The sequence below is a fragment of the Panthera onca genome, chromosome E2, assembly GCF_046562875.1.
Source record: "Panthera onca isolate mPanOnc1 chromosome E2, mPanOnc1 haplotype 2, whole genome shotgun sequence".
Classification (NCBI taxonomy): domain Eukaryota; kingdom Metazoa; phylum Chordata; class Mammalia; order Carnivora; family Felidae; genus Panthera; species Panthera onca.
In genome coordinates, this window is record NC_138353.1 from 47,721,557 (window position 1) to 47,741,196 (window position 19,640).

At 42.3% G+C, this 19,640-nt stretch overlaps 1 protein-coding gene across 6 annotated transcripts in view; it reads left to right on the top strand.

Annotated features, from left to right (window-relative positions):
* The window catches only part of HYDIN (HYDIN axonemal central pair apparatus protein), a 415,179-nt gene that overhangs the window by 22,479 nt on the left and 373,060 nt on the right, over positions 1 to 19,640 (top strand). For 2 of the 6 annotated variants that reach the window (XM_078438956.2, XM_078438957.2), the window contains exon 1: positions 18,244 to 18,432. The exons of the other annotated variants lie outside the window; for them this stretch is intronic. The gene's annotated coding sequence lies outside the window, so the exon portion shown is untranslated. Of the gene's footprint in view, positions 1 to 18,243; positions 18,433 to 19,640 lie in introns of those variants that run through there. 6 annotated transcript variants of the gene reach the window in all.

The following is a 19,640-nucleotide window of genomic DNA, read 5'->3' on the forward strand; positions in this document are numbered from 1 at the left end:
TTTCTGTAACAGATATAATCATCAGAGCAAAATTTTTATATGGACTCAAACATTTCCTTCTTCTCTTTTAGGTCATCTAGGCATTTCACAGATCTTTCTTCATTTTTCCAGAAAGAGAATGTGAGATTTGTCTCCCCTCCTTCCCTCCAAAGTCAAAATAGTAGCCCACCTCCATTTTCTCTTTTATGCAAGTGCCCAGCTTTGTCACTCACCAGTCTGTTATTATCAACCACCTAAGTTTACATTTTATCTTGAAAATTTCCATCTTTACCATGGCTTAGCCCTGATGAACACCCTGTTTACAGGGGTGTTGTAGCCCCCACAACTGGAAACCTCACTCCTATCCCTCTGCTCTCTACGGCTTTGTGTTTTCACAGTGGCATCTCCAGTGCCTGGCATGGAGGAAGCACTCACGAATAGCTGTGGAATATGATAATAAAGCTTCAGCCTCCCTTACCCCCCACCCCCACCAGTGACTGGCCTATCTGCTCTAAGAGCAAGGACTCAATATACTATTTGAAGAACCCATCAAAGCACATTGATGAGTGAGTCAAAATTTCAGTAGTCCTTCAATGGCTGCTTCAAGTTCATCCTCCTCTGAGGCTTTCCTGACAGCCCCAGCCAGTTTTTCCCTTCTTAACCACGCTTGCTTGTATTACTGAATCTTTTTATAGACTATTACAGTGCTATTTATTTTGTGATGTACTTTACATCGGTTTTCGTGTGTCTAAGGTGCCTCATCTCCCCTTGATTGCAAGCTTCATCCAGGTACTAATTTTTGTGGAATCTGAAGCTTCTACACTTTTGGAAGCTCTTTAGTACAAATACAAACTAGATACAAAAGTGAATTTTTTTTTTAGGATGAGTTGTAACACATTATAACTTTAAAAAAACTGATGAGCACCACACACATCACAAAATAAAGAGATAAGATTTTTATTCATTAGCCGCTTGCCATATTTTTATGATTTTCTTTTATACTTTTGTCTGCCTAACCTTTGATTGCCTCTTCATATAACAATGGTTTGGTAGTATCATTTTCTAGAGAAAATAGGTGTTTCAGTCTTTTATCTCGGATGGTTGATGTAATTTGGTGTTTTTGACTATTGATAGTTTCATATATATCATTGTATGCTACTTCACACCCAGACATAATCACTTTTTTTAGTACTGCTACACTGTGGACCCTACAAACATAGGGATTCTATTTTGTGAAATTTGCTTTTTTCTGTTTTTTATTTTTTTAATGTTTATTTATTTATTTATTTATTTAAATATGAAATTTATTGTCAAATTGGTTTCCATATAACACCAGGTGCTTATCCCAACAGGTGCCCACCTCAATGCCCATCACCCACTTTCCCCTCTCCCCCACCCCCATCAACCCTCAGTTTATTCTCAGTTTTTAAGAGTCTCTTATGGTTTGGCTCCACCCTCTCTCTTTTTTTTTTTTTTCCTTCCCCTCCCCCATGGTCTTCTGTTAAGTTTCTCAGGATCCACCTAAGAGTGAAAACATGTGGTATCTGTCTTTCTCTGTATGGCTTATTTCACTTAGCATAACACTCTCCACTTCCATCCATGTTGCTACAAAGGGCCATATTTCATTCTTTCTCATTGCCACGTAGTATTCTATTGTGTATATAAACCACAATTTCTCTATCTATTCATCAGTTGATGGACATTTAGGCTCTTTCCATAATTTGGCTATTGTTGAAAGTGCTGCTATAACCATTGGGGTACAAATGCCCCTATGCATCAGCACACTTGTATCCCTTGGGTAAATTCCTGGCAGAGCTATTGCTGGGTCATAGGGTACATCTATTTTTAATTTTTTGAGGAACCTCCACACTGTTTTCCAGAGCGGCTGCACCAGTTTGCATTCCCACCAACAGTGCAAGAGGGTTGCCGTTTATCCACATCCTTGTCAGCGTCTATAGTCTCCTGATTTGTTCATTTTAGCCACTGTGACTGGTGTGAGGTGATATCTGAGTGTGGTTTTGATTTGTATTTCCCTGATGAGGAGCAATGTTGAGCATCTTTTCATGTGCCTGTTGGCCACCTGGATGTCTTTAGAGATGTTTTCTTTAGATGAATAGAAGATGTTTTCTATTCATGTTTTCTGCCCATTTCTTCACTGGATTATTTGTTTTTCGGGTGTGGAGTTTGGTGAGCTCTTTATAGATTTTGGAGACTAGCCCTTTGTCCGCTATGTCATTTGCAAATATCTTTTCCCATTTCGTTGGTTGCCTTTCAGTTTTGTTGATTGTTTCCTTGGCACTGCAGCAGCTTTTTATCTTCATGAGGTCCCAATAGTTCATTTTTGCTTTTAATTCCCTTGCCTTTGGGGATGTGTCAAGTAAGAAATTGCTGCGGCTGAGGTCAGAGAGGTTTTTTCCTGCTTTCTCCTCTAGGGTTTTGATGGTTTCCTGTCTCACATTCAGGTCCTTTATCCATTTTGAGTTTGTTTTTGTGAATGGTGTAAGAAAGGGGTCCAGTTTCATTCTTCTGCATGTTGCTGTCCAGTTCTCCCAGCACCATTTGTTAAAGAGACTGTCTTTTTTCCATTGGATATTCTTTCCTAGTTTGTCAAAGATTAGTTGGCCATACTTTTGTGGGTCTAATTCTGGTGTTTCTATTCTATTCTATTGGTCTATGTGTCTGTTTTTGTGCCAATACCATGCTGTCTTGATGATTACAGCTTTGTAGTAGAGGCTAAAGTCTGGGATTGTGATGCCTCCCGCTTTGGTCTTCTTCAAGATTACTTTGGCTATTCAGGGCCTTTTGTGGTTCCATACACATTTTAGGACTGCTCGTTCTAGCTTCGAGAAGAATGCTGGTGCAATTTTGATTGGGATTGCATTGAATGTATAGATAGCTTTGGGCAGTATTGACATTTTAACAATATTTATTCTTCCAATCCACGAGCATGGAATGTTTTTCCATTTCTTTATATCTTCTTCAATTTCCTTCCTAAGCTTTCTATAGTTTTCACCATACAGATCTTTTCCATTTTTGGTTAGGTTAATTCCTAGGTATTTTATGCTTCTTGGTGCAATTGTGAATGGGATCAGTTTCTTTATTTGTCTTTCTGTTGCTTCATTATTAGTGTATAAGAATGCAACTGATTTCTGTACATTACTTTTGTATCCTGTGACTTTGCTGAATTCATGTATCGGTTCTAGCAGACTTTTGGTGGAGTCTATCGGGTTTTCCACGTATAATATCATGTCATCTGCAAAAAGTGAAAGCTTGACTTCATCTTTGCCAATTTTGATGCCTTTGATTTCCTTTTTTTGTCTGATTGCTGATGCTAGCACTTCCAACACTATGTTAAACAGCAGCAATGAGAGTGGACGTCCCTGTCGTGTTCCTGATCTCAGGGAAAAAGCTCTGTTTTTCCCCATTAGGATGATGTTAGCTGTGGGCTTTTCATAAATGGCTTTTATTATGTTTAAGTATGTTCCTTCTATCCTGACTTTCTCGAAGGTTTTTATTAAGAGAGGATGCTGAATTCTGTCAAATGTTTTTTCTGCATCGATTGACAGGATCATATGGTTCTTATCTTTTCTTTTATTAATGCGATGTATCACATTGATTGATTTGCGAATGTTGAACCAGTCCTGCAGCCCAGGAATGAATCCCACTTGATCATGGTGAATAATTCTTTTTATATGCTGTTGAATTCGATTTGCTGGTATCTTATTGAGAATTTTTGCATCCATATTCATCAGGGATATTGGCCTGTAGTTCTCTTTTTTTTGCTGGGTCTCTGTCTGGTTTAGGAGTCAACGTAATGCTGGTTCTTGGAATGAGTCTGGAAGTTTTCCTTCCCTTCCTATTTTTTGGAACAGCTTGAGAAGGATAGGTATTATCTCTGCTTTAAATGTCTGGTAGAATTCCCCTGGGAAGCCATCTGGTCCTGGACTCTTATTTGTTGGGAGATTTTTGATAACTGGTTCAATTTCTTCGCTGGTATAGGTCTGTTTTTTCCTGTTTGAGTTTTGGAAGTGTGTGGGTGCTTAGGAATTTGTCCATTTCTTCCAGGTTGTCTAGTTTGTTGGCATATAATGTTTCATAGTATTCCCTGATAATTGCTTGTATTTCTGAGGGATTGGTTGTAATAATTCCATTTTCATTAATGATTTTATCCATTTGGGTCATCTCCCTTTTCTTTTTGAGAAACCTGGCTAGAGGTTTATTAATTTTGTTTATTTTTTCAAAAAAACAACTCTTGGTTTCATTGATCTGCTCTACAGTTTTATTTAGATTCTATATTGTGTATTTCTGCTCTGCTCTTTATTATTTCTCTCCTTCTGCTGGGTTTGGGGTGTCTTTGCTGTTCTGCTTCTATTTCCTTTAGGTGTGCCGTTAGAGTTTGTATTTGGCATTTTTCTTGTTTCTTGAGATAGGCCTGGATTGCAATGTATTTTCCTCTCAGGACTGCCTTCGCTGTATCCCAAAGCATTTGGATTGTTGTATTTTCATTTTCATTTGTTTCCATAGATTTTTAAATTTCTTCTCTAATTGCCTGGTTGACCCATCCATTCTTTAGTAGGGTGTTCTTTAACCTCCATGCTTTTGGAGGTTTTCCAGACTTTTTCCTGTGGTTGATTTCAAGCTTCATAGCATTGTGGTCTGAAAGTGTGCATGGTATGATCTCAATTCTTGTATACTTATGAAGGGCTGTTTTGTGACCTAGTATGTGATCTATCTTGGAGAATGTTCCATGTGCACTCGAGAAGAAAGTATATTCTGTTGCTTTGGGATGCAGAGTTCTAAATATATTTGTCAAGTCCATCTGATCCAATGTATCATTCAGGGCCTTTGTTTCTTTGTTTATCCTGTGTCTAGATGATCTATCCATTGTTGTAAGTGGGGTATTAAAGTCCCCTGCAATGACCATATTCTTATCAATAAGGTTGCTTATGTTTGTGATTGTTTTATATATTTGGGGGCTCCCATATTTGGTGCATAGACATTTATAATTGTTAGCTCTTCCTGATGGATAGACCCTGTAATGATTATATAATGCCCTTCTTCATCTCTTGTTACAGCCTTTAATTTAAAGTCTAGTTTGTCTGATATAAGTATGGCTACTCTAGCTTCCTTTTGACTTCCAGTAGCATGATAGATAGTTCTCCACCCCCTCACTTTGAATCTGAAGGTGTCCTCAGGTCTAAAATGAGTCTCTTGTAGACAACAGATAGATGGGTCTCGTTTTTTTATCCTTTCTGATACCCTATGTCTTTTGGTTGGAGCATTTAGTCCATTTACATTCAGTGTTATTATAGAAAGATATGGGTTTAGAGTCATTGTGATGTCTGTAGGTTTCATGCTTGTAGTGATGTCTCTGGTACTTTGTGGTCCTTGTAACATTTCACTCACAGAATCCCCCTTAGGATCTCTTGTAGGGCTGGTTTAGTGGTGATGAATTCCTTCAGTTTTTGTTTGTTTGGGAAGACCTTTATGTCTCCTTCTATTCTGAATGACAGACTTGCTGGGTAAAGGATTCTCGACTGCATGGTTTTTCTGTTCATCACATTGAAGATTTCCTGCCATTCCTTTCTGGCCTGCCATGTTTCAGAAGATAGGTCTGCCACTAGTCTTATTGGTCTCCTTTTATATGTTACAATGTGTTTATCCCTAGCTGCTTTCAGAATTTTCTCTTTATCCTTGTATTTTGTCAGTTTCACAAGGATATGTCGTGCAGAAGATCGATTCAAGTTACGTCTGAAGGGAGTTCTCTGTGCCTCTTGGATTTCAATGCCTTTTTCCTTCCCAGATCAGGGAAGTCTCAGTTATGATTTGTTCAAGTACACCTTCAACCCTTTCTCTCTTTCTTCCTCTTCTGCATTTCCTACTATATGGATGTTCTGTTTGATTGCATCCCTTAGTTCTCCCTATTTTCCCCTCATACTCCTGGATTTTTTTTTGTCTCTCTTTTTCTCAGCTTCCTCTTTTTCCATAATTTTATCTTCTAATTCACCTAGTCTCTCCTCTGCCTCTTCATTCTGAGCTGTGGTCACCTCCATTTTATTTTACACCATTTATAGCATTTTTTAGCTCCTCCTGACTGTTTCTTAGTTCCTTGATCTCTGTAGCAATAGATTCTCTGCTGTCCTCTATACTTTTTTCAAGCCCAGTGATTAATTTTATGACTATTATTCTAAATTCTTGTTGCGTTATATTGCTTAAATCATTTTTGATCAATTCGTTAGCTTTCGCTACTTCCTGGAGTTTCTTTTGAGGAGAGTCTTCTGTTTCGTCATTTTGGGTAGTCCCTGGGGTGGTGTGGAACTGCAGGGCCCTTCCCCTGTGCTGTCTGGAGTAACTTGTGCTGGTGGGCATGGCCACAGTCTGACCAGATGTCTGTCCCCAGCCCACTGCTGGGGACACAGTCTGACTGGTGTGTACCTTATCTTCCCCTCTCCCAGGGGCAGGACTCACTGTGGAGTGTTGTGGCCCCTGTCTGGGCTACTTGCACACTGCCAGGCTTGTGGTGCTGCTTCGATGGGATTGACGTATTAGCTGGGGTGGATCCTCAAGGTGCACAGGGGAAGGAGGGGCAGACTCGCTTGCTTTGCCTTCGGTGGTCTGCTTCGGGAGGGGCCTGTGGCACCGAGAGGGAGGCAGACCCGTCGGAGGGATGGATCCACAGAAGCACAGCATTGGGTGTTTGAGCGGTGCAAGCAAGTTCGGTCCCGGGAACTGGTTCCCTTTGGGATTTTGGCTGGGGGATGGGAGAGGGAGATGGTGCTGGCCAACGCCTTTGTTCCCCACTGAGCTGAGCTCTGTCTTCCAGGGCTCAACATCTCTCCCTCCAGGTGTCCTCTCGTCCTCCCCCTCTCTGAGCAGAGCTGTTGACTTTTTACATTCCAGATGTTAAGTCCTGCTGGCTGTCAGAACTCATGCAGTCAGGCCCCTCCACTTTTGTAAGCCAGACTTGGGGGGCTATTCCTTGCCAGGTGAGCTGCCCCTCCACCGCCCTGGCTCCCTCCTGCCAGTCCGTGTAGTGCACACTGCCTCTCCGCCCTTCCTATCCTCTTCCCTGGGCCTCTCGTCTACACTTGGCTCCCGAGAGTATGTTCTGCTAGTCTTCTGATAGTCTTCTGGGTTATTTGGCAGATGTGGGTGGAATCTAAGTGATCAGCAGGGCGAGGTGAGCCCAGCGTCCTCCTACACTGCCATCTTCTCCGTGACTGAATATTTATTTATTTATTTATTTATTTAAAAAAATTTTTTTTACCGTTTATTTATTTTTGAGACAGAGAGAGACAGAGCATGAACAGGGGAGGAGCAGAGAAAGAGGGAGACACAGAATATGAAACAGGCTCCAGGCTCTGAGCTGTCCGCACAGAGCCCGACACGGGGCTTGAACTCATGGACCGTGAGATCATGACCTGAGCCGAAGTCGGACGCTTAACCGACCAAGCCACCCAGGTGCCCCGATATTTTTGAGAGAGAAAGAGGGCACGAGCAGGGAAGGGGAAGAGAGAGAGGGTGACACAGAATTTGAAGCAGGCTCCAGGCTCTGAGCTTGTCAGTACAGAGCCCGATGTGGAGCTCGAACTCATGGACCGTGAGATCATGACCTGAACTCAAGTCGGACACTTAACCAACTCAACCATCCAGGTGCTCCTATTCTGTGAGATTTCATCAAAAAGGGGGGAAAAGTGTAGTGCATCTGTAATTGTAGACACTGCTTTATCAAGTATTTGCCTAGCAGAAGACTCTTTTGATTTTGCCTGAGTTTTGGCAAGAATGAAAGCCTCTGCCTAAAACTGTGTATGGCTGATGATTGGCAGAATTTTTCACAGATGAGGTCTGGGTCCCTCCCTTTTAAACTGTAGGTCTTCTCTACCACATGCTTTTGGTTCCATATCACAGTTTCATATCATGAATCAATCCTTGATCCTGGGTCCTCACTTATACTACTGTTTAAATTATGACTCATGGCTGCCAGACACAACAAGTGTCTGGTGTCTCCTCATGACGAGTGTTTCTCTCTGGGTCTCCTCTTGACAGTTAATCACTGGCAGTGCAATCCTGTTGGCAGTTCTTGGATTTGCATTTTTAGGAAGTCCAAAACAGAATAAAGTCTGCTTTTAAATTCTCTTCCGACCCAGACATAGTCTGTATTGACTAATCATCAGGACATGAGGCAAGATATATTTCCCCCCTACAAGCAAGACAGTGGGTAATTAAACATGGTGCTGACAGTTTTTATTCCTAGGCCTTTTATAATTAGTCTTTTAATTGTTGAGCTGAGCCCGATGTTCTAGCAAGAGAGATCCAGTTCCTCAAATTGAATAAATAGAAATCACTCATAGGAAAGGGTCAGGCCGAGCAGATGGAGTGTGCACAGGACTAGACGAGGACACAGGTGACATCATCTTGATTAAGGCCCAGACTCAGGTCAGACAGACCTAATTACTGCCACTGACTGCCTGTGGGATTTTTGAGCAAGTCACTTGTGCTTTCTGAGCCTCAGTGCCTCTTTTGTGAAAGGAAGGGAATAACCCTATGGGGTTGTGAAGATTCGTGTGTGTAGAGCACTCTGTACAGAAGCACAGTGTAAGAACTTCAGAAATGTTAGGTGTCATTTCTTCTAATGTTCCTCTCTTCTAGGTCTGTCTAGATATCTAGCTATCTGATATCTTTGGTTGTTGAAGCTTTTTTCCAGAATCCAGACTCTTCAGCTGTTTTTCAAAACCAACTTTTTTTGACAAGAGGGTTCAGACGTTAGTCATTTTCTGCCTGCAGTGTCTCAAAGCAGCATTTTGCAAATAATAATCCCTCCCATTCATTTCACAATCTATTATTTACAGGGCTCCTGGGTGGCTCGGTCAGTTAAGCATCTGACTTCAGATCAGGTCATGACCTCGCAGTTTGTGAGTTCGAGCCCCCGTCGGGCTTGTTGCTGTCAGTGCAGAGCCCACTTTGCATCCTCTGTCCCCCTCTCTCTCTGCCCACCCCCCACTCACATATGCTCTATCTCTCTCTGAAAAAAATAAATAAACCTTAAAAAAAACAATCTACTATTTACAAAGTGTTTTTCTTTTTTTATTAAATTGTTTTTAATATTTACTCATTTTTGAGACAGAGAGAGACAGAGCATGAATGGGGGAAGGTCAGAGAGAGAGGGAGACACAATCTGAAACGGGCTCCAGGCTCTGAGCTGTCAGCACAGAGCCCGACGCGGGGCTCGAACTCATGGACCGCAAGATCATGACCTGAGCCAAAGTCGGACGCCCAACCGACTGAGCCACCCAGGCGCCCCATGTGTTTTTCTATACTGTATGAGTCAGTCTTCAAAATGACCCTCTCTCTAATGGCAGTGTCACTGAGTTCACCATGCTCCACCTTTCTCTGGCCTCTCACCAGGCTGGTGCCCAGCGAGAATATCATGTTAGCAGCTCCTCCCTTTAGATGCTGGTTGCCCCTGCTTGTCATTCACATCTCACCACGGGGGTCACCTTTTCAGAGGGGCCTCTGGCTCATCCCCTCAGACATTCTCCATCATAGCATCCTATTTTATTATTTCATAGCACTTTGCACGTCTGCTATTTTACTTATTTTTTGTCCAAATTTTCATGCTAGAACATAGGCTTTGTGAAAGCAGAAATGTTTTCTTCTCTGTTTCCATAGGGTGTGTATTCTCAATAGGGGTGATATCCCAAGGGGCAAAAACTGGTTCTAGAGGGGGCAAAATAATCTCACCTTTTAATGTATAGAACACAGATTTATATACAGTGCATAGACTGATATACCTTGTATACAGGATTTTAAAATTTGGGAGCCATAATTAGAACAAAAGAGTCTAAAAAGTCTCCTTAGGGGAGCAATAATGAAAGAAAAAAGGTTGAGAACACTGTTTTACAGTATAGAACACTGCTGAGCACAGAGTAGCCTCATAAATAATATTTTTGAATGACTGAATTGCATCTTTTAGAAGCTGCAGAAACATGTTCAGAGAGGTGAAATAGCTACAGCCTCGGGGCAAAAAGTGGTACATGGGAGAACTGAATCTCCAACCTGGGTTTCCTGGGTCTTGTGCTTTTTCTTTCCAAGCCTCCTGTTAAATGCACAATATATACTTTTTGAGTTGGCTTGAACGTATTGGACATTTCCACAAGAGGAAGCAAAATGAGCCTATAATTTGTAAGTGACAATAAATGATCTCAGACATTCTATTCAGAAGAGTCCAGCTAGTCTTCTCTGGGGGCATTACTGATGTGTTCTGTGTGGCTCATCTTTGAAATGGGAGTCAATACCCATCTCCTGCTCTTGGGAAAATAGGAGTAAAAAGATGGGCAATATTTTTTAGTGTCTTAGCAATTGCTTCACAGCATCTGTAGGCCAAAAGAAATAGCCAACAATTCCATTTATTAAGTAATCAGGTCCGGATAGCTTAATAAGCACATGCATCCTAATGAGGTACTACTGCCTGTTGATCACTGCACACTTTCTCAGGCCTAGAAACGTATCAGACACCATCGTCCTCATTTCCTCTTCCACATCGATTTCCAAGTGGTGCTTGTTTTCATCACAGCAGTTATTGAAAACCCAGCTGTGAAATGATTTGGTCATTGGAAACAGTATAATAATCTCGTGTTGAAACTGTGGACTGTCTCAAGCTTGTAGTTTCCGACAGAGATCACTGTGATTCCTGTGAAAATTTAAAACATCCGGTTGTCTGCAAATTCACTGTGGTATCCTGAGGTGCCTTGGCACAGTCTGAGAACCGTGGCACTAGACCAAGGCAAGGCGTGATGCTGGCTTGAGGTAGATTCGTGGCAGGAGAGTTGGAAAGGAGTATAGGAGTGAAAAGTTGTGTAGAAGTGAAAAATTGAAGACAGGGAAAACTGGTACAAAAATGATGAGTGAGGGGCGCCTGGCTGGTAGAGCACCCAACTCTTGATCTCAGGGTTGTGAGTTCAAGCCCCACATTGGGTGTAGAGATTAATTAAAGAAAACAAAATAAAACACAAAAATGATGAATGAACAGGATGTGGGGAGGGGGGAAAGAGGTTTAGAAAATCAAATTGGGGGCCTGGATGATTGGAGAACTCCCATGTCATAGATGGCTTTTGGGGACTCGGACTCTCATTTTCTTGGTAACAACAACCATCCTCCATATGGGAGTGGCCCAGCCCCCATCTATCCAGTATGGCTCATCTCTGGCAGGTGATTGAATTAGAGGAATATGTTGCCCATGTGTCAGCCTAAGCCAGTCAGATTTGCTCTTCCAAGAATTTGGAATTGAAACTTAGCGTGTTCATTTCCTATGACTGCAGCAACAAACATGGCTTCAAACAACAGAAATTTATTCTTTCGCAATTCTGGAGGCCAGAAATCGAGGCGTAGTCAGGCCTGCACTCATTTTGGAGGTTCTGGGGAGAATCCTTCCTTGCCTCTTCTAGATTCTGGTGGCTGGTGGTGGTCTTAGGCTTCCTTGGCCATACCACTCTAATCTCTGCCTCTTACATGTCTGTGACTTCTCCCATTCTACCTTTTACAAGGTCAGTGGATTTAGGGGTCACCTGGGTAATTTGGAATAATCTCTCTCAAGACACTTAACTTAATTACATGTGCAAAGACCTTTTTTTCCAAATAAGGTAACATTCATAGGGTGTAGGTATTAGGATGTGGACATACCTTTTTCAAAGCCAACATGTAACCCACCACACTTGGAGACTTAGAGATGTTTGTGCACTGAGAGGATAGGTATGTAGGGCACTGGGATGACTCTTTGGGTAGAGAATAGAGAGAGGTCTAAGGTGAAGGAAAAAAGAATGACATAGGTATATCTATGGAGAAATAGGGACATTTGGCTCAGGGAGTGATAGGAAGACACAGGGACCAGCCCTGCTTTTGTTCTGCTAAATTTTCCACTTCTTGATTCCTGTCCCCCAGAAAGCCCAGCTGCCCTTAGGTTCTATGATTTAGTTGAATTCTTCAATAAATTCTCCTATTTGCTTAAGTTAGTTGGAGTGGGTTTCTTTGATTTTCAACCTAGAGCCTTGAAGGCAAAATAGCAATAAGGGTAGGGAGATGGGTCTCAATTTTGGCAAAGCTTCAGTCTCCTTCAGGCTGTGATTTATGCTACCCAAACATCAACAGAAAATTTTGGCAGTGGCTACTCACAAAATGAAGCTGATTAGAATTTGTTTTTCATGTAAAACAGGAAAAATGTGGTTCATTTACCCCACTGTCTCATATGTGAGGAATTAAATTTTTTTTTCTTACAAGACTCCCATTCTACACACACCTCAGAGCACTTGAGAGAACTGTATTTCATTTTGAGCTACCATGAAGGAGGGCATTCTGGGATTTGTCCTACATGGGCAGGATACAAAGGGACTAGAAGTCATGCCATGTGAGAAACTGTTGAAGAGACTCAAGTGGTTTAATCTGAAAAATGGAGGACTTGGAAAACCATGATGGATGGTTTTTAAACTGGAAGGACTGTCACATAAAAGAGAAATATAAGAGTCACATTCTGGGCTATTTCAGGAACAAGTTTTCACAAATTTTAGCTGCTCAAAAATGGGGCATCCTGATGCTTGATCTTAGGTTTGAGAAGATATGAGAAGTAAGCATCCTAAACAAACAAACAAAAGACAGCCCCTTGAGGACAGGGACTGCATCTTATTCACTGAGTATACTCTAAGCTCAGTGCTTAGTGGGTTCTCAGTCAAAGGTTGGTAAAGGGAAGAACAAAGAACAAGAATTTAACCAGAAACTAGGTATCTTAGTTCGTTTGGGTTACTGTGACAAAAATACAATAGACTGGATGGGTTAAAGAATAGAAATTTATTTCTTACAGTTCTGGAAGCTGGGAAGTCTAAGATCAAGGTGTTGGCAGATTCAGTATCTGGTGAGAGCCCACTTCCTGGTTCATAGCTGCTGTCTTTTTGCTGTAAACTTACATGGTGGACAGCCTCTAGGGAGCTCTCTGGGGTCTATTTTATAAGGGCATTAATCCCGTTCATGAGGGCTCCACCCTCCTAATCTAATCACACCCAAAGGCCCCACTTCTTAAAACCATCACATTGGGGGCGTCTGGGTGGCTTGGTCGGTTGGGCGTCCGACTTCGGCTCAGGTCATGATCTCACGGTCCGTGAGTTTGAGCCCCGCGTCGGGCTCTGTGCTGACAGCTCGGAGCCTGGCGACTGCTTCGGATTCTGTGTCTCCCTCTCTCTCTGCCCTTCCCCTGTTCATGCTCTGTCTCTCTCTGTCTCAAAAATAAATAAACGTTAAAAAAAAATTTAAAAAAAAAACCATCACATTGGGGGGTAGTGAATTCTGAATTTTGAATAATGACACCAACATTCAGTTTTGAGCACTGGGCAACTATTTGGAGGTGATGTCAGAGAGAAAACTGGACTGAAGAATGGTGACAATATTAATAAGAGTCATAGCTTTCCTTCATCAAGCCCTTGGTTTGTGTTATTATCTTATTTAATCTTCAATGATCCTACGTGGTAGTTGCCCCTATTTTACAGATGTTGTAACTTAACTACAGAGTGGTTAAGTAGTGAACTCCACATAGAGATTAAGTTTAGAACTAGAGTCATCTTATAATAGTAAGAAAAATCATTGCTCATGTATTGAACAACTGCTATGTTCTAAAAGTTTTATACACAGTGATCTCTAAGGCTCTTTATAATGGTGAGCCCATGATTTCTGGGTATCTGCCCCCTAAGTTCTTGACCATGACCCTCCTCTGCCTGGGTCTCATGGACCAGGATTGCTGAGGTAGGCTGGGTGGCTTGAGGCCCCCAGGGCAACTGGCCTACTTAACTAACCACTCTGAAGTCTAAAGAAGGCTCAGTCTTGACTGCTCATTAATCTAATTACCTTAGAAAGAACGGTCCCGGCCTCATCTCTTACCCAGTGCAAGTGTGAGGTTCCTTGGGGGTCATCCAGCTCTAGGATAGAGAAGTCTTCATCCTTCCTATTAACATTCTTGCTTGAAGGTAAATGTAAGTTAACCAAGATCTTCAAATTTGATCTACTTGTTAATACCATAATTAGTTTTCAGTGGGATTTCCATTTCTAGAACCACGGCTTTTATTTTGTTTTGTTTTTGTGTTTGTTTTTCCCTGTGCTGACTGCCCACCTGTCGATCTGGCGCTGAGAACAAGCCAGGCTTTCATCCCTGTGCAGCAGCTGCAGATCGGCCCTGAGGGAACAGTGGCTCTCAGAAGCCCCAGAAAGGCCTCTGGGAATGGAGGGGGGTAAATGCTAGTCTTAGGTCTGGCTCTGAGGATGTGACTTTAGATCATCTATTTTTCTCCCTGTGATAATATGTGCTTCAATCCTTAACTTTATACATCTTCTACTGCTCTGTACATTTCAAGAATAACACATGTTTCTGCTTGTATTTATAGCCTGTCTCATATTTCTTCTGTAACCCTGAAGTCAGACAAGCATGACATGTGGCTGCAGTCATAAAGCAACTTAATTTTTGTCTTCTAGTTTCTCTTTAAAATGTCTTTGTGGGACAAATTGTTTCCCTGCCTGTGGCTGAACTCAGTCAGGTGCCAAGACTTTTATGGACCCTCTTGTGTGTCAAAACCCAGCCTCAGTACAGTTGTTAAAAAGTTCTGTCCAAAGTGATATTCAAAACTTTTAAAGTTGTGTCTCCTTTCCTTTTTTTTTTTTTTTTTTTTTTTTTTTTTTTTTTAGCTTGGGCTGCTGCAAGTAGGAACCCTTTAGCTGGGGAATGAAAGCAGGGTCACCTTCTTCTTTCCTCTTGTCTTCTACTTGGGTTCATTGCCAGCCTCTACACCTGTGCCCCCAGTTGGGCAACTGTTTTCTGGCCCCGGTGAGATTAGAGCATGAAGAGGTAGGGAAGAAAAAGACGCTAAGAAAATTGTTACTTGTGTGATACTGCCATGATTAAGATGATACTTCTGCTTGTGGGGCACTTTCAAGGGTCTTTCAGAAAGCTTACCCTCATCACTGGGCATCTATCTGTACCCTGCAGTTCTCTTAATGGGGTCAAATGCATCTCTCTTTTGCTTGGTTCTTTGCTTTTCCTTGGCCCCTAGAAACCTAACAATATCCTCAGTTTCCCTTGGCTGAAGTCTCTTTTCCCACCAGATTTTCCTCTTAAAAGGATCCAAAATGACCCTACACATCTTTCTTGAGTGGCCCACGTCTGCTCCATAGAAAATCCTCATGCATTTTTTTACCTTGAGAAATCTTGAGGGAAAGGGACAAGTTGTCCCCAACCCAACAATTCTTCCTTTGCTCTGCTGTCTGCTGACAAGTTCAGCCATCTCTTGCCCTTTAGATTCCAGGTGGGATTCAGACACAAGCACTCTGTGCCCTCTGATATGTTAAACTCATTGGTGGTCCCCGCAAAGCCCCTTTATTTTGACTGGAGGTTTAGGAGGTGGGGCTCACAGCTCAGCCCTCTTTGAAGAAATCCTTCCCAATCGTCTACTCCTGACCCTTTTATACACTCATGTGTGAAAGTCTTAAGAGTTGTCTAACCTATTTTCTTTGTAAGTTCTTGATCTAGTTCCTCTATTTGAAGTTTGCTAGCTATTTTGCCTCAGATGAAATGTCTACTTTAACATCTGTAATAAGATGTCACTTGTTTATTCAACCTGCATTAAACTCCCACTAGACCAGTGCTGTCCAATAGAAATATAATGCAAGCCAGACACATAATTTAACATTTTCTAACAGTTAGATTAAAAAACAAGAAACAAGTGAAAATAATTTTAATGATAATCTTGTTTAACCCAATATATCCAAAATGTTATTATTTCAATATGAAATCAATATTAAAAAAAATTTAATGAGATATTTTACAGTCTTGTTTTGAACTAAGTCTTTGAAATCTGGAGTTTATACTTGCTGCACATTCCAATTTGGACCAGCCACATACCAAGTGCTCAGTGGCCCCATGTATCTGCTGGCTACTGTCATAGACAGCATGGCAGTGGACTGGAAGCTTTCCAGTGAAGACCGGTATTCTTCTTGGTCATTACTATATACCACAGTGCTTGGCATATAGTTAGCACTGGATATTTGTGAAATTGAACAGAAATAGAATGAAGAACTTATCAAGGGAGCTGTTCATCAGCTTTCCACAGCACGTATAGTCTAAATCATCCAATTCTGCCTACATTTCATTTGCCCACATAGTTTTTAATTCATTTATTCCACCAAGCATTTACCCTTCGTAAAGGCAGAGGTGTCTTTGTCTTGTCCCCACGATCCATCACTATTCCTAGTATTGTAATATGGAGATTGATGCAGTCAGCAAATATTTATTTGGTGTCCATGCTAGGCCAATTTTTTTAGGTGCTGGGGATCCCATGTTGAGTTGTCTCTGTCCTTGGGGAGATCAAAGACAGTAAAAAGCCACAAGGGCTATGAAGGAAAGAACTGGGGTAATGTGATAGGGTGTGACTGGGGATGGGGGAGTAAGGGAGTAGGAAGGAGAAGTTGCCAGTCCTTTGAAGAGCTAGGGGAAGGGCAATTTGATTGCATCTTCCCACAGCCCTACAAGCTGTCTCCTTTTCGGTTATATTGGCCTTTCATTTTCTCTAATATTCAAATTCATTGCTTTTAACTTCATTTCCTGTTCCTGTGTTTCTGTCTTCCTTGCTCTTCTTTAGCTGCTGTCTTCTCACGTCTTGGCTCAAAGGCCATCTCCTCTATGTGAACTGCTCTGACCACCCTGTCTATAGGGCGTGTTACCTTAGACACTTGATGTCATATCACCACATTTTATTTATTATCATAAACTAAAATGACCTTGTTTATTCATCTGTTGTCTCTCACACCATAAGGAAAACTCTAAGAAATTAGGGACTTTGTTTTCATAATTGCTATATTCTAGTGGCTAGAAAGGTGCCTCTCTGACAAATGTATGACCCCATAATTAGTGATCAATAAATATTTATTGATGAATGAATGAATGAATGAATGTCAAGAGTTAGTTAAAGTCTTTGGGAGCTGTTCCAAGGCAGGGTTTGAATGAGGCCACGATCTAAAGTCTGGCAAGAACCGCACTATTTAAAAAATTTTTTTAAGTTTATTTATTTATTTTTGAGAGAGAGAGGCAGAGAGAGTGAGCAGGGGAGGGACAGAGAGAGAGGAAGAGAGAATCCCAAGCAGGCACTGCAGTGTCAGCACAGAGCCTGATATGGGGCTCGAACTCATGAACCATGGAGATCATGATCTGAGCCAAAACCAGGAGTCCCACCGTTAACCAACTAAACCATGCAGACGTCCCCCACATTACTTTTAAAAAAGATTTTAGGGGCGCCTGGGTGGCTCAGTCGGTTGAGCATCCGACTTCGGCTCAGGTCATGATCTCACAGCCTGTGAGTTCGAGCCCCACGTCGGGCTCTGTGCTGACAGCGCAGAGCCTGGAGCCTGCTTCGGATTCTGTGTCTCCCTCTCTCTCTGCTCCTCCCCTGCTCATGCTGTGTCTCTCTCTCTCTCTGTGTCAAAAATAAATGAACAGTAAAAAAATCTATTAAAAATAAATAAAAATAAAAAGATTTTATTTGTAAGTAATCTCTACACCCAGTGCAGGGCTGGAACCCACAACCCCAAGATCAAGAGCTGGCATGCTCTATGGACTGAGCCAGCCAGGCCCCCCAGAACCGTACTATTTTTATCTGTGGTCTCTGAGAAGGAAGATGGGGTTAATGCATATAGAAGTTATTCTTTTGGACTGTCTTGGGTTCTAGTTCTGCCTCCTTTGAAAATCTAGAGTTATGGACCATCCTACTGAGTAAATGGACATAAACTTTTGCATGTAACTTAGGGGAGTTCATGGACATTTTACCTGAAGAGGTAAAATTGACCCCAAGTTAAAAATTTCTGTGGAGGGGCGCCTGGGTGGCTCGTCAGTTGAGCCTCCGACATCGGCTCAGGTCATGATCTGGCGGTTTGTGAGTTCGAGCCCCGTGTCGGGCTCTGTGCTGACAGCTTGGAGCCTGGAGCCTGCTTTGGATTCTATGTCTCCTTCTGTCTCTTCCCATCCCCCGCTTGTGTCTCGCTTTGTCTCTCAAAAATAAATAAATAAATGTAAAAAAAAATTAAAAAAATTTTTCTGTGAAAATGAGAACTCTCACAGTAACACAGAGAGACAAATGTTTTAATGAGATACTGCATGAATTACATTTAAAGAGCTAGGACAAGTGCCTGCCGAAGGATGCCTTTAGGGAGAGGTGTCCGAAGAATTCCTGAAAATGAAATTCTTTCCTACCAAGTAGTGCGGCCTGGCAGTTGCTATGGACGCTTGCCTGCTCCAATCATGTTTCAGCTTGCTAGGCCGTGCAGCGCTCTGTCGTTGCTGTGGCAACGGATGGCAACAACTCGGCCCAGACTGCTGGAGGAGAGCAGGCCGCTTGGAGCTGGTACGGAGGGACAGACTCCTTGGCTTCGGCGTCTGTGAGTTGGACGCAGGGTCTTGGAGGAGGAACAGGGCGCGGGAAATGACAGGCAGTTGGCGGGGGTGTGGGGGGGGTGTTGTTCCAGGGTCCGAAGTCCTTGCAGTGATCATGGGGTCACAGTTCGAAGGACTTGGGGACTGGCTGGGACATCCTCTCCTCGTGTTCCGGCCCTGCATCCCAGGTGTTACTCAAGCTTTCCAGACCCCATTCCTCCTCAGCCTTCCCTCGCCCCTTCTTCTCATTCCCATCAGAATAGCCCATCCTCCCACCTGGGTGTTCACTTTGTTCTATGTAGATGTGAGGCCTTGGGCAAATCATTTTCCATCGTTTCTCTCCCAAATGGGGTGCCACGCTCCCTCTCCCTTCCTTCCCTCCCCCTTTCCTTCTCAGGAAGACTCTGAGGATCAATTCCTGACCAATATGGTCACATATATGGTCACATTTCATAGCCATGGTCCTGTGAAGTGATTTTAATGATTAACCTGCCTTTACAGTGGAGCACCTTTGTGCTCAGAAAGTGCCCCATGATGAGGGCTAGTTAGTAGCCGGTTGCTATGACTTAATCACCATCTCTGCTGGATACCAGGTGTGTTGTCTTCTGTGTGTGTTCACCTGTTTACTTTGGATTTGTTTCTTCCTCCCTTCCTCTGTTGGGTCTTGTCCTTTCCATTTGACAATACTTCATATACTGTGTAATTTATGAAGATGATTCTTCCCCATTCTTCTTTACTCCTTCAAGTAACTGAGGTCCCACCTCCCGTCTAGTACTAAGGTAGGTGTACTGCAGGAAAAAAAAGGAAAAAAAAATATTGTTACTACACGATCTGTGTGCCCTTGATGAGGTTATATGGTGGAGTCACGTTTTACTGTATTAGGTTTAGAAGTGCTAAAGTCAAAGTTGGATGCAGTCAAAAATATCCCTGGACAAACTCTTAAATCACCTGGGAGCAACCCAATTCAGAAATTCAACCATTGAGGGGAGTCTGGCTGGCTCAGTTGGTGGAGCATGCGACTCTTGATCTCGGGGTTGTGAGTTTGAGCCCCATGTTGGGTGTAGAGATTACAGAAATCAAGCCATTGAAAAGCTTTCATTTTGAGAATATTTAAAATTCTGATTTATAGACTTTTCCTATCTGTCACCAAAAATTAGTAGAAGGATAAATTTATGAGTTCCATTATGTCTTTATTCTTCTAAATTTTGCTCTG